Genomic DNA, 12,712 nt, shown 5'->3' on the forward strand with positions numbered 1-12,712 from the left:
GCAGTCTTTCTCTCTTTATCTTTAACCTTTGCCATTTTAACTATAATGTGTCTTGGTGTGGATCTGTTTGGGTTTATCCTGGTTAGGACTCTCTGTACTTCCTGGGCTTGTATGTCAGTTTCCTTCACCAGGTTAGGGAAGTTTTCAGACATTATTACTTCAAATATGTTCTCAACCCCTTGCTTCCTCTCTTCACCTTCTGGTATTCCTATGATGCACATGTTGTTGCACTTGATGTTATCCCAGAGGTCTATTAAACCATCTTCATTGTTTTTTATTATTTTTTATTTTTTGTTGTTCCATTTTGGTGACCTCTGCTAACTTGTCTTCTAAGTTGCTGATTCGATCCTCTGCTTCATCTAACCTGCTGGTAATTCCTTGAGGTGTATTTTTTATTTCATTATTGTAGTCTTTAGTTCTAACTGGTTGTTCATTATGATTTCTACATTCTTGATATCGTCTCTAAGCTCCTTAAACATTCTTATCATCAGTTCTGGACTCTGTCTCTGCTAGGTTGGTTACCTCTATTTCATTTGGTTCCAATTCTGGAGGTTTCTTCTGTTCTTTTATTTGAGATATGTTTCTTTGTTTCCCCATTCTGGCTGGCTTTCTGTGTTTGCTTCGCTATATTAGGTAGATCCCCTTGAGTTCTGAATTCTTGCTGGGTTATCTTATGTAGTATGTGTCCTTTATATTTGACTTGCACTACTTCGTTCTTCTCCTCTGCGTGTGCTCCAAAGGTGACTCTTGTGTTGTGTATATTGTCCTGTTAAAGAAGATCTTTAATTGCTTTTCGCTTGTGAGTAAGTGGGGTTAACTCCTAGGCTGACTAGTTGTGAGACTTGGCTCTGCCCACCGCAGGGAGTTCTACTGCGTGAGGGATGACCACTTAAATGAGGCTTGGCCTCTATGGGCTCTTGTGCCTGTAGAGAATTCCCTCTGGTTGTGTCACTTGTAGGTCAAACCCGGTAATACTCTGGTTTGGTCTGGAGTTGGCCTCTGGGTGTGTTGAATCTTGTCCCTCTTGAGCTGGGCCCTGGTAGGGCAGTTTCAGAACAAAGCAAATCACCGAACACAACAACAACAACAAAGAAAAAACCAAACACATTCACATGTGAAAACAACCGATTCAATACAGGCAAAAATATCAAAGATATAAAAATAAAACAAAAAAAGCAGCACTAGTCCTAGTTTAAGCCCGCCAAGTAATCTCCAGGTTGTCCTCTGCTGTACCAAAGAGTCCTCTGCGTCTTGTGCAGGCAGAGCTGGTCACCTGGTGCCCAGAGTGACCCTGGGACTGCAGATTTATATGAGTGGGGCTGAGGGGTCTGGATGGTAGTTTCTACAAAGTCAGTGTAGTTTCTGCTCTTTCCTGTACATATGCTCACTGAGAATAACACAGCCAGCCCTGTGCCCAGTTCTCCTGAGTCTTAGGGCACGTCTTCCGTGTGTGTGTGTGTGTGTGTGTGTGTGTGTGTGTGTGTGTCCGGCGGGATATTTCTGAGTTGCTGAAAATCCAGAGCTGCATCTGCTGAACCCTGGGAGTATCTCCACAGTTGTAATTGCCCTGCCCTAGGTAGGCCAGAAAAGGTGGGGGCTGGGGGTGGAGGAGCCTTCTCTCTCCCAGCCAAGTAGTATCACACTCTTCCCAGCCTCTTCCCTGGGTCAGAGCTGCGCTGCTCAGCGGGTCTTCCCAGATCCTGAGCACTATGGTTCCTCTCTAATCTGACACTACTCCTCAGTTCAGGGGCCAGCTTAAGTCTCTGAAAGGTGGCGGGTAGGATTGAGAGAGTGGGGGAGGGGCCCAGGTATGGAGTTTACGCCCTTTGTCCGACCTAGGGCCCAGCTGGAGGTCTCAGCTGAGGTTACTGCCTCAAATATATGAGAAGCAGAGCATCAAACCTTAGTAATAGTATGTGATGAATTTCAACTTGTTCGGTGCAGTCAGTCGGGTATAAGCTATAGTTGACAGACGATGTGTTGTAAAGTGTGCTGTAAATCATCCTCCATCATGACAATGCTCCATGTCACACATCACTTCTGATGAGGCAATTTCTGTTAAATAAAATACTATGGTATGTCCTCATTCACTTTATTCACCAGACCTGGAAACATGTGACTTCTGACTCTTCCTCAAAGTCAAAATGACCATGAAAGGTAAACATTTTGAATTGATTCAGGACATAGAGGCAGCCATGACAGCACAACTAAAGACACTCATGAAAGAGGACTTCCAGAAATGCTTCAGAAAGTAGCAAGAATGATGGGATAAATGTGTTCAAAGTGAGGGGGAATATTTTGAGAGTGATTCACAGCAATGTGTGTTTTACTCTAATAAATCCTTTTTTACTTAAACATTTATTGCATTATTTGGTGACACCGTGTAGTCTTTTAAATTTAAATCAAGCAATTTTTTTCTTTGTGACTACTTCAACCAATCTGTTTTCTGTTAATGAAGAGAGCCACTAGTTAAAAGCAGAGTAGAAAATCATGTGATACTATGGGCTATTTCTAGTGAAAAATGATATTTATTCAGTGTTTACTATAAGCCAGACTTTATTGTAGACAATTTTGATCTCATGTGATACGGAGAATGACCCTTAGCTCTAAGTGCTATGGTTATTCTAGTTTTCACATCTGAAGAAACAGAGGTACAGAGAGTTCAAATAACTGGCTGAAGGTCACACAGCTGGTCCAGATCTGGAATTCAAACTCAGGCAACTTTTCCTCAGAGCACATCCCTCTGAGCTCTATGTCACAGTGATCCTCTAAGTTGGAAATCACATACATTTAATGAGGCCTCATGACATACCCAGCATTTCTCTGTGCCCTTTAAATCATTACATCATTTACTACTTAAAACACAAGTATGGGATAGAATCATTATTATTCACATTTCAGATATTAGGAGAATTTAAATGTGGTAAGTGACTTGTCTATGTGAATATTTAAAAAAATGGCTGAGGAGTGTGAACTCAATTCTTTCTCAAAATCTGAAAACCTCAAAATGTCTTCTAATGTGCGTGTAATGTTAATCACTTTCTTTTTTTTTGACGAGAACTTTGAGTACTGATTTCTGTACTTGTAACTCATTTTTAATGGCCTAATTCATTGAAAAAAAACAAACAAACAAAATAAAACAACATGTATATATATACCTATATACACACAAACACACACACACACATATGTATATATAGAGAGAGAGAGCGCGAGAGAGATAACATCTTTAGAATTGAGAGTCTTTAAATATGTAGTATGTCTTAAAAATGTTTGTATCAATTGACCTATTTTTGAATGGGAAATCTGATTTTAAATACCAAAGTTTTTTTTTCTAAATAAAAGCTCTTAATTACATAAATATATAGTAACACAAACAGGAATTAATAACAACCTAAATACTAAGTAATATGGAAAAAAGTTGAGTAAGCTGCAGTAATTATTTTTGGTGAAAAATTGTAAGTTCATTAAAATATTTCCTAAGAGTAGACAGTAACATGGGAGACACTTATAGAAATGTATTCAAAATAAAATTTTGGACATAAACTTGTTATATGCTAATGCTAAAATTCTGTTTAGTGATTATTCTTGCTCTCTTACTCTCCTTTTTTACTCTTGTGATTTTTTTTCCTTTTAAAGTATTTTTGTCGGAAGTAGAAAAATATCTGAGGAAATGAGGTGGTACAGTCATAGTCTAAGTGAGAATGCAATTAGTCTTTTCATTGTGCTTATGAAATTATCTGCAATTAGAATTGTGTGCTTTGTCTGGTTTATGTGGTATTTAAAGACTTAATTTCCAATAATATACCATTAAAGGTCATTTACCAATGGTGGCCATAGGGGATTAGCAGAGAACAGTGGTGTTATAAAAAGGATTGGCCGAAAACAGGTGAAAAGAATATTTAACTACAAACAATGCTAAAGTTCACCTTTCTTAGCTAGTTTTAAAGAAAGCAGAATAAACGTATTCTGATTGCTTTAATTCAATTAATGTGTACATTCCCATTGATATGCATGGCCCCTAATCCACAGGGTATCTGTATGGTAACTTCCCATGGAGGGAGGGTATGATACAGGCTATCAACTAAGAATGTGTGAGCGCATGTAAGGAAAGTCAAGCCTATATGGCATTCTAAGGGATAAATGGAATATGGACTTTAGGTGTAAGTTTCAGATCTAAGACTGGTTAGTTACCTGAATACATATTTTCAGGCTAATTAGCTTTCAAGACACACAATACTATTTGTTTTGCTTAGAATAAGCAAATGGTCCTAGGCAGCCCATACAAGGATGAAGGGGGACTTGTGCATATGGAAGGGGGTGGTAGGGGAATCTGCAAACATGGGAGATCACAGTCAGGTTGACATAGGGTCACATCCTTGAGGAATTTACTAAACTGCATTAAGTTCCAGTTTCCTCCTCTGCAAAACTGAGTTAATCATAGAACCTGCTCATGAGATTGCTGGAAAGATACCTTAAGTGTGGAATCTGCTGCAGTGTTACACATACCTGTATGTTGCCACCATTGCCCTTATTAGAGGTATTATTATATCCAAAACTCCATAGGGCAATAGATGAGTGTTAAGCGGTGACTCCATATACTTCTTAGATATAGAGAAAGGTTGGGGCATCTCCAGAGGAGGAACTTCCTTTTTGAAAGAGTGTAGCCCAGAGTAGGATGGCTAGAGTACAGAATGAAGGGCAGAAGAAGAAGTCAGGAAAAGAAGGGCTACATCGCACTTTGAGTCTTCTGTTAGGGTGATAAGCTTGCTCATTGAAAACAAAACAAACAAACAAAAAACACATACAAACAAAAAAACAAAAATGAAAAGGAAAGAAAAGAAAAGAAAATGCCTGCTATCTTGCAATTAAGACTCTCTATTTTGAAGGAAGATGGTATGAAAAACTGCTTCAGGCTGTAGAGAACACCAAGAAAACTAATTTAGAGGGAGAACTTTAATCAGAAGGGAATTGTGGACTATGATGTTCAGATTTTGAGGTAAAGGAGAAGAAGTAAATTGTAGGTTTATGTTTTAAACATAATAGTGAATAAATTGGAAATTAAATGGGAAGAAAATGTGGCAAGTGTTAGAGATAAACAGCAAAGAGAGCGGAAAGGCTAACAGCTATAAAAAACACATACCAGAAGCTTATGAATTGGGTTCTTCTTTGATGTGCTATTTAGCTTCTGTTAATATAGCTGTGGATATTTTTCCCTTTAACAAGTAAAAGGTTTCCTCCTGTACACAGACTTGTTTTTCATCTAAGTGAGTTTAGCAAACATGCAAACCCTAGCCAAAAGTCATTGACAGTGGCTTGTTTGAGAAATCAATGATTAATTTAAACAAATAGATTGTTTAAGTGGACATTGAACTTTCATTGTACAAAACATGGGTGGGGGGGTGGTTAATGGTTTCAATTGATTTTCTGGGCTCTCTAAACACTTGTGGGCAACTCCTTTCCCCTCTCCCCTCGATCCAACAAGGCTCCCAGCTCAGGAAGTGTTGGCTTTTTCCTTGCAACAATTTAGTGCATTCACAAGTTTCATAAGGCTGAATTCTGGCCTATCAAATTATAAATGTTTTTCCTCCATTGTTAATCGATGCTTCACATTCTAGGTAAGACACAGGGCTTCCTTATGAGGTTGGCAGAACCCTGAGCCACAACCTGGGATAAAGGCAACTCTCCCTTTGCTTTTATCAGCCATCCTTCTACACCATCCCCAAAATATTTATTCTATGTTGACTTTATGGATAGAGATGGGCATTTTGTCCTCACACACAGCAGTACCATCTATAATCGGTTATATCATGTTTGTTCTCTACTTTTGCCTCCCTCTGGTAACATTTCACTTTAATGTGATAGTAGCATGGATCATGGTTTCAGGTGATGGCAGTTTGATTCGTTGTTATAAAGTTCATCATCAAAATTTTGCCTAATGATTTTCCTAGCTGTTGAAGGTCCTTACCTAGACCCATTATTTCATTGTGTTATAAAAGTTTTGATGTTAGTAACAAAATATTCTATTTCCTTTTTAGTGGGAGGTTTGTAGTCCTTTTACGTACCACATTTCTGTTGTTGATTTCCTTGTGATACTATATATAAGTGCTGGAGTCAATAGAGATTACTTGTACAGGGGCCCTTTTGCCTACTATAAAACCTTGAATTGCTATATAACTGCATTTTCCTGGGGTCCTAAACATTATCTTCAGGGATATAGACATTATCATCCTGTATTTAGAAAATTTATTTAATGAGCATGCACTACTTATAGACTAGGGGAAAAAAGTAGTTTTAGAAACTGGGTAACAGAAGCAGAGTATATCCAGTGCAAACTACTACTGGTAAATAATTAAATATGCATCCAGTATAAAATCTAAGGAGACCCTTTACTTATAATGATAGTTTGGGGACACATTGATGTATTTTATATGAATAACCTACTTAGTAGTACTGTTGTGATGAAAGATTTTTTTATTCTATATTAAAACAAATAAAAGAGATGGCCCTCAAGAGAAGTATGCTATAATTCTGGTGGCCGAAAATATGTTATAATGAAATATAACTATCCCTACTTCAATTATGATAAAGGTTTTTCAATAAATTTTTGACATTTTTGAAGGCCTGGTTTCTCATTAACATCGCTATAGAGCATTTGGAATTATTAATCCCCTGTGAGAGCTTTGTCTCTCACGGAGTATAGTGTCAACTTCCAAAACCGTATTGCTATTTTGCATATTCTTTTTAGAGGGCACATTTCACCTCGCTGGAATACTCACAGTGCGGACCTCTAAACAACACTGCTAGGGACCCGCAACTAAAATCTGCTGAGAACCCATGGACGGGTAATAATATGATCATATTGTTTTATGGGGGGCAGAAAATAAAGGGTGATTTCTAATACCCATGCTAATTTGACACAAGTGGGCATTCTTGACACCAGGTTTTCAAAAAAGGTGAAGTCCACATGTCAGATTATTTTCTGATAAATACAGATTAATAAATATCTACTGCAAAGAGTTAGTTTTGTAGTTTGCAATTTTAAGTACGTTATGTGTTTATTTCACAACCAGACAAATGTTTGTTGAAGTTCACTTACAATGAAATATAAGAATGGCCACGGCAGTATACATTGCCTGAAGTCAAACTGATTGATCCTAAATATTCCTTCATAGAATATGGAACTATATCATCTTTAAAAATTTCAAAGCTAGATGCCCCAGGATGGTGCATTATTTGAAATAGTGCTTTCTTGTTGTCATGACTGAAAAGTTCAGTGCAGTTCTGCAAATATTTACTTATTCATTTCTATGTGCAAAAAATTGGAAAGCATGAAGGAAACAAATTGGGACTTCATTAATAATAAATAAAAACACTTTGTCCTTTGTTACAAGTGACAAATTCAAACATGCACTGAGGATAAGCAAGCAAAGAAAAGCATGAAGCTGCATGAAGATAAGTGGTAACATTGGTGAAAAGGGTCATTGTGGCAACCTATGATTACCTGCTAGGAAGACATTGATCGTTTCCAATGGGCGAGATGGAGAGTGACAATTGTTTCTCAACTCTGGTGATTTTTGTATACAAACAAATTTGGCCTGCAACCCCAGTGTTCCAAGATCTAATTGTTCAGTGGTATGTAGATTCCTGTTTTTAGATAAATTATTGGCTCATTATTCTAGACAAACAAAATACTTTTTTAGAACCTCTGCACTAAACTCCTCGATACATGTGTGATAGTTACTTCATATTTTTTAACACACTGGTTTCTCCAATGACATTGGTAGAAAAAGGAAGCAAATGCCTATTGTTAATTCTTGCATAATTTAAATTGTATTTAAATGTAAACTTCTTTTGTAAGAAATGAAAATAGACAGTCTCTCTGACCGTCCCTTCTACCCCACATACTGGAGTCAGTGAGGTCTCTAGCACACTTGGGCTTGCATTCTTCCTCAAACCATTTTGGGTTTTATTAAGATGGTTTGGAATTTTACTTTCAGATTTTTATTTGCATTGCTATAAATATTTGCCTATTATATTTCAAAAAGTTAATTTTAACAACAACCTTAAATCCCAGAAAGTAATATCCAAACTCTCACAATCAAGTTGTGTTTTATATTTCTCTATTCTTTCCTGAATACCACAGCTTCCTCTTTATACATCCTTGCCTTTAAAAAATACAGTTCTTTCCTTTACCTAAAAGGAGGAAAATATTAATACCTTGAATTATTCAAACTCCAGTGAGCTCCAACAATCCTGGGCTTTCATTAGAGTTACTGGTTGAAAGGGCAATGCAAATCTGCAGCTCAAATAGTGTCATTTTGTTAACAATTATAACTTTTTTTTTTTCAGTTCTCTGTTTATATCTGATGTACTTTGGTCTTTTTCTCACTATTTGCCTAATTTGTGCCAGCAATGGGAGGTACTGAGAAATAATTCCAATTGCTGGACTTTTACTCACTTTTGAATTCGAGTTTAAATTTTCTCTCTGCAGAGTAAGAGCTTTCCACATGAAAAACGAACCCGTGAAAGGACTGGACGATTGAACATTCATTCTCTTCCCTGCTTTGCAATGAATATAAACTGACTCTGTTTCAGTTTATGCACCTACTCATTTTCTACTTTACAGAAGCTTTTATGCTAAGGAAATGTCTGAGGAACTTCTATCTCCTGGGAAGAAAAGTGTGTTATATGTCAAAGCTGCAATTGTTAAAAGACTGTAATATTTTCAAAGGCTGGGAATCAAGGTCAAATCAAAAGGCTAAGTCCCTTTACTTTTCTGCATATATTGTTTCCATTTCTCTTCTCTCTATTATAATCATGTCTATTTGCTAAAAGGTTATGCAAAATAAATTAGGCTTTTAGAGCACTGACAGCTCAGCCATAGAGAAATTCTTTCCTCTATTTTTTTTTTTTGCACTTTAAACGTGAACACCTGCTACACTTTTAATGAGCTTTAAATTATACTTTACACCCCTGTAACAAGAATGGATATTGCTCTTTAGCTATAATCAAAGAAAATATCAGGATGACTTGTTGCTAAGAGCAACCGCTTGTCAAAAAAAATGATACTTTCTTCAGTAACAATACAGATAGATAGGCCCAGGTTGATAGATGGAAAATATGATTTATACTACATTGAGAGTTATCAATCTTTTAAATTTTCTTGTCTTCTATGATTCAGGAGGAATTTGTCATTGCTCAGTGGCTGTGCCTGGATTATTTTCTTTTGTTCATATCTTTGTTCTTTCAGTCTCCTTGCTTGTTATAGGCCAAAGGATTAAAATGAAAAATTTCCTTTTGGCTTTTATGTTCTCTGACACTTAAAATGGATAGACTTTAAATAAGATTCCAAGACTTTAAATAAGAGTCCAAGAGCCTCTTGAAATACCAAATTATAATGATATATATTTATTTCTTGAATTCTATTTCCCCTATAATTTGATTCACTTTAAAATACTTAACCTTATTTAAATGATCTCTAGTCACTTTCCGTGTTTTTTTTTTAAAGAAGTTTAATATATGACAGAAAAGCAATCGTTAAAACTATAGCAATTTGGCTATGTTCTATCCTCACATGAGAGATCTTAGACTTCATGGACAACCAGATATTATTTATTTTCCACAATGGTATCAATTTAATGCCACCGACAGAAGAATGAGATGGTTGGGTGAAAGCGAAGACTACAGTGGGAGTAACTAAGAAACAGTGCAGTGGACGCAGAAAAGAGGCCGATGGAGGTTTTTCTCCAGTGTCCCCCACCCCCACCCCCAGTCAGGCACTGAGAGAGGCAGGATAGTATGCTAGAGGAATTACAGCTATGAACATCACCACCAAAGCGTGCAAAGCAGAAGTAGGGGCCTCTCTGTTGAGATGAATACCTACCCATTGCTTGCTTTCTGGTTGAGTCATACAGTGGAGATGTGTCCATAACACAGGCTGTTCCCTTAATAGTTACGTTTGGACTCATTGTTCTGTAGGTTTTCCCTCTATACTGAGAAGTAGGGCTGGTCTCCATGTGGCTGTTCTGTTATTCAAAATGCCTTTTTAAAATGATCTTGAAATGCAACAAAAAGGAAAATGAGGAGAAAACAATAGAATGGAACTGGAAAGATTATGAAAATGAAGAAAGATGAAGAGGAGAAAATAAAGAAACAAGACAGGAATATTTTAGCATTTTTCCCATGCCATTTTATTATCGCCATAAGGTTTGGAAAACAGTGCACTGCTAAATTGGCAAGATAGCTAACATAGTAAATTCCAGAACTTTAGGTTTCAAATTTTTCATTTTTATAGAAGTTTTTTAAAAATGTTTTTGAACTAAAATGAATAAAAATGCAATAAAAACCCTTTCTTCTTCATGTATTTCCTAAAATAATATACCTTTGCCTGTGAGCACATATTACGGTACTCTCCTTTTCAAAACAATAATTAAATCTCATTAAAAGTAGCAGAAGAAATGTACTCTTTTCTCTTATCACTGGTAACAAAAAACTTCAAAAAAATCTTTGGTTCCAAAGCCCCTCAGTATGCGAGCTATCTATTTATACTAATTACTCAAACTTTGTGAGACTGAAAACTAGAGACAGAATTCTCCTGAGGGAAAAAACAACAACCACAAACTGCATGTTACATGTGAGGTTTCCTAAAATTCATTGCTACAGAAAGAATATCATGTTTGGTATTTTAAGTCAGCTAATAGCAACGATGACTTTATAATAAAACAATAGTAATAATAGTATGTTTACAGAGATATTTCTGTGTTTAAATTGTCTCTAATTACATCATTAAGTATTAGAAAATGTCTTTTAAGCATCATTGTGTGTTTTCTCTGAAACTAACATGATAGAACACAAAATACTGGAACTAGTATTTGATTTTTCATGCGACTTTGAAAAAGCACAGAGATAAAATGTATTAAATCCAGTGAACATATTCTGCTATATTCTGTAAGATAATCACCAATTCAGGGAAGTTCTTATCATCTTATCTTACCTTGCTCCTTTTCATTATGTCTGTCTCCAGGTTCACACAGTGGTACTCAGTTTTCCCAAAGTGCTATAGCTGAAGTTCAGTCCATCTTTTCTTGTTTTTGGACATCAGAGTGATAGGTTCTCGGATCTTTGGACTCTGGAACTTACACCAGTGGCTCCCTGGTTCTCAGGCCTTTGGATTCAGAATGAGTGATACCACCAGCTTTTCTGGTTTTCCAGCTTTCATAAGGCGGATTATTGTGAGAATTCTTGGCCTCCATAATTATGTGAACCATTTTCTGTAATAAATTTCCATATATATATATATATATATATATATATATATGGAAATTTATATATATATATATGCATGTGTATATATACCTACACACACACACACACACACACACACACACATGGTCTGCCAGTTAAGTTTGTGAACTTGTTGCAGTGTTGTTGCTATCCTTTTTGATATCAGAGGGAGTATTCATTATGAATTTGTACCAACTGGACAAACAGTTAACTGAGTTTACTATTTGGAAGTGCTGAAAAGGCTGCGTGGAAAAAGTTAAATGACCTGAACTTTTTGCCAACAATTCATGGCTCTTGCATCCGGACAGTGTACCAGCTCAGACAGCACTGTCTGTGATGGAGTTTTTAGCTAGTAAACAAATCACTGTATTGGAACACCCTCCCTACTCACCTGATGTGGCCCCCAATGACTTCTTTCTTTACCCAAAGATAAAGGAAATATTGAAAGGAAGACATTTTGATGACATTCAGGACATCAAGTGTAGTACGATGACAGCTCTGATGGTCATTCCATAAAAAGAGTTCCAAAATTGCTTTGAAGGGTGGACTACATTTTGGCATGGATGCATAGCTTCCCAAAGGGAGTACCTTGAAGGTGACTGTAGTGATATTCAGCAATGAGGTGTGTAGCAGTTTTTCTAGGATGAGTTTGCCAACTTAATTGTCCAACCTCATATGTATACAAGTATATGTATCCTAAGGGTGCTGTTTCTCTTGAGAACCCTAATAAACATGCATGTAAATAGGTGCAGATGTTCTCTTAGTTTTGTTTATATTTTCCTTTAGAGATGGATCTGGAGTCAAGCAGAAAGGTTTATATGTTGTTTTTTTAGTGGTAGGAACAGAAATGAGTAAAGGCAATTGAGGAATCAATAAGTCAACCTAAGAATTTTAAAATACAAAATTTAAAAAATAGCTAAAAAGCCAGAATCCATTAAAAAGAACTAACCAAATGTGTATAAAATGCACTTATACTTTATTTTACATATTTCTATTTTTATGTAGGAGAATGTGTTTTTCTAATCATTCTCATTTGCCTGCTCATTGAGCTGTTCATTCATTTTAAGCTGCTCTGCATTTCCCTCTGCAAGAAATCCTGAGTGGGTAATTTTGATTAGTAGTTCTTTCTGCATGCACGTCTTTTTGTTCTTATTTTCAACTGTTAACAGTCTTTCTTTTTATTTGAATATGGCTCTTCATTTTATGCTTGTGGTTTAGACTAATGTCTTTGATGTGAGCCATTAATATAGAGGTTTGATCACTTCCCATTGACAAAGGTATGAAAATACATTCATTTATTCTTTTAACGACAGATGTTATACCGTAGGAATTGTGTAGGAGAAAATCAAGGTATGCCAGTGTCTTTGTTAAGTAAAAGCATCAAGTCACGTGAATTTCATCTTTGTGAAATAATAGTTGTTCCTGG

The 12,712-nt window shown here is 36.3% G+C and overlaps 1 long non-coding RNA gene across 1 annotated transcript; it reads right to left on the bottom strand.

The window, feature by feature from the left end:
* Positions 1 to 2,500: 2,500 nt before the first annotated feature.
* LOC109459737 (uncharacterized) lies at positions 2,501 to 11,243 on the bottom strand. Its single transcript, XR_002139436.2, has 3 exons — positions 10,997 to 11,243; positions 9,887 to 10,058; positions 2,501 to 2,766 (listed from the first exon to the last, which is right to left on the bottom strand). It is a non-coding gene; the product is annotated as an uncharacterized LOC109459737 (long non-coding RNA).
* Between the last annotated feature and the right edge of the window lie 1,469 nt (positions 11,244 to 12,712).

The sequence above is a fragment of the Rhinolophus sinicus genome, linkage group LG07, assembly GCF_036562045.2.
Source record: "Rhinolophus sinicus isolate RSC01 linkage group LG07, ASM3656204v1, whole genome shotgun sequence".
Taxonomy (NCBI): domain Eukaryota; kingdom Metazoa; phylum Chordata; class Mammalia; order Chiroptera; family Rhinolophidae; genus Rhinolophus; species Rhinolophus sinicus.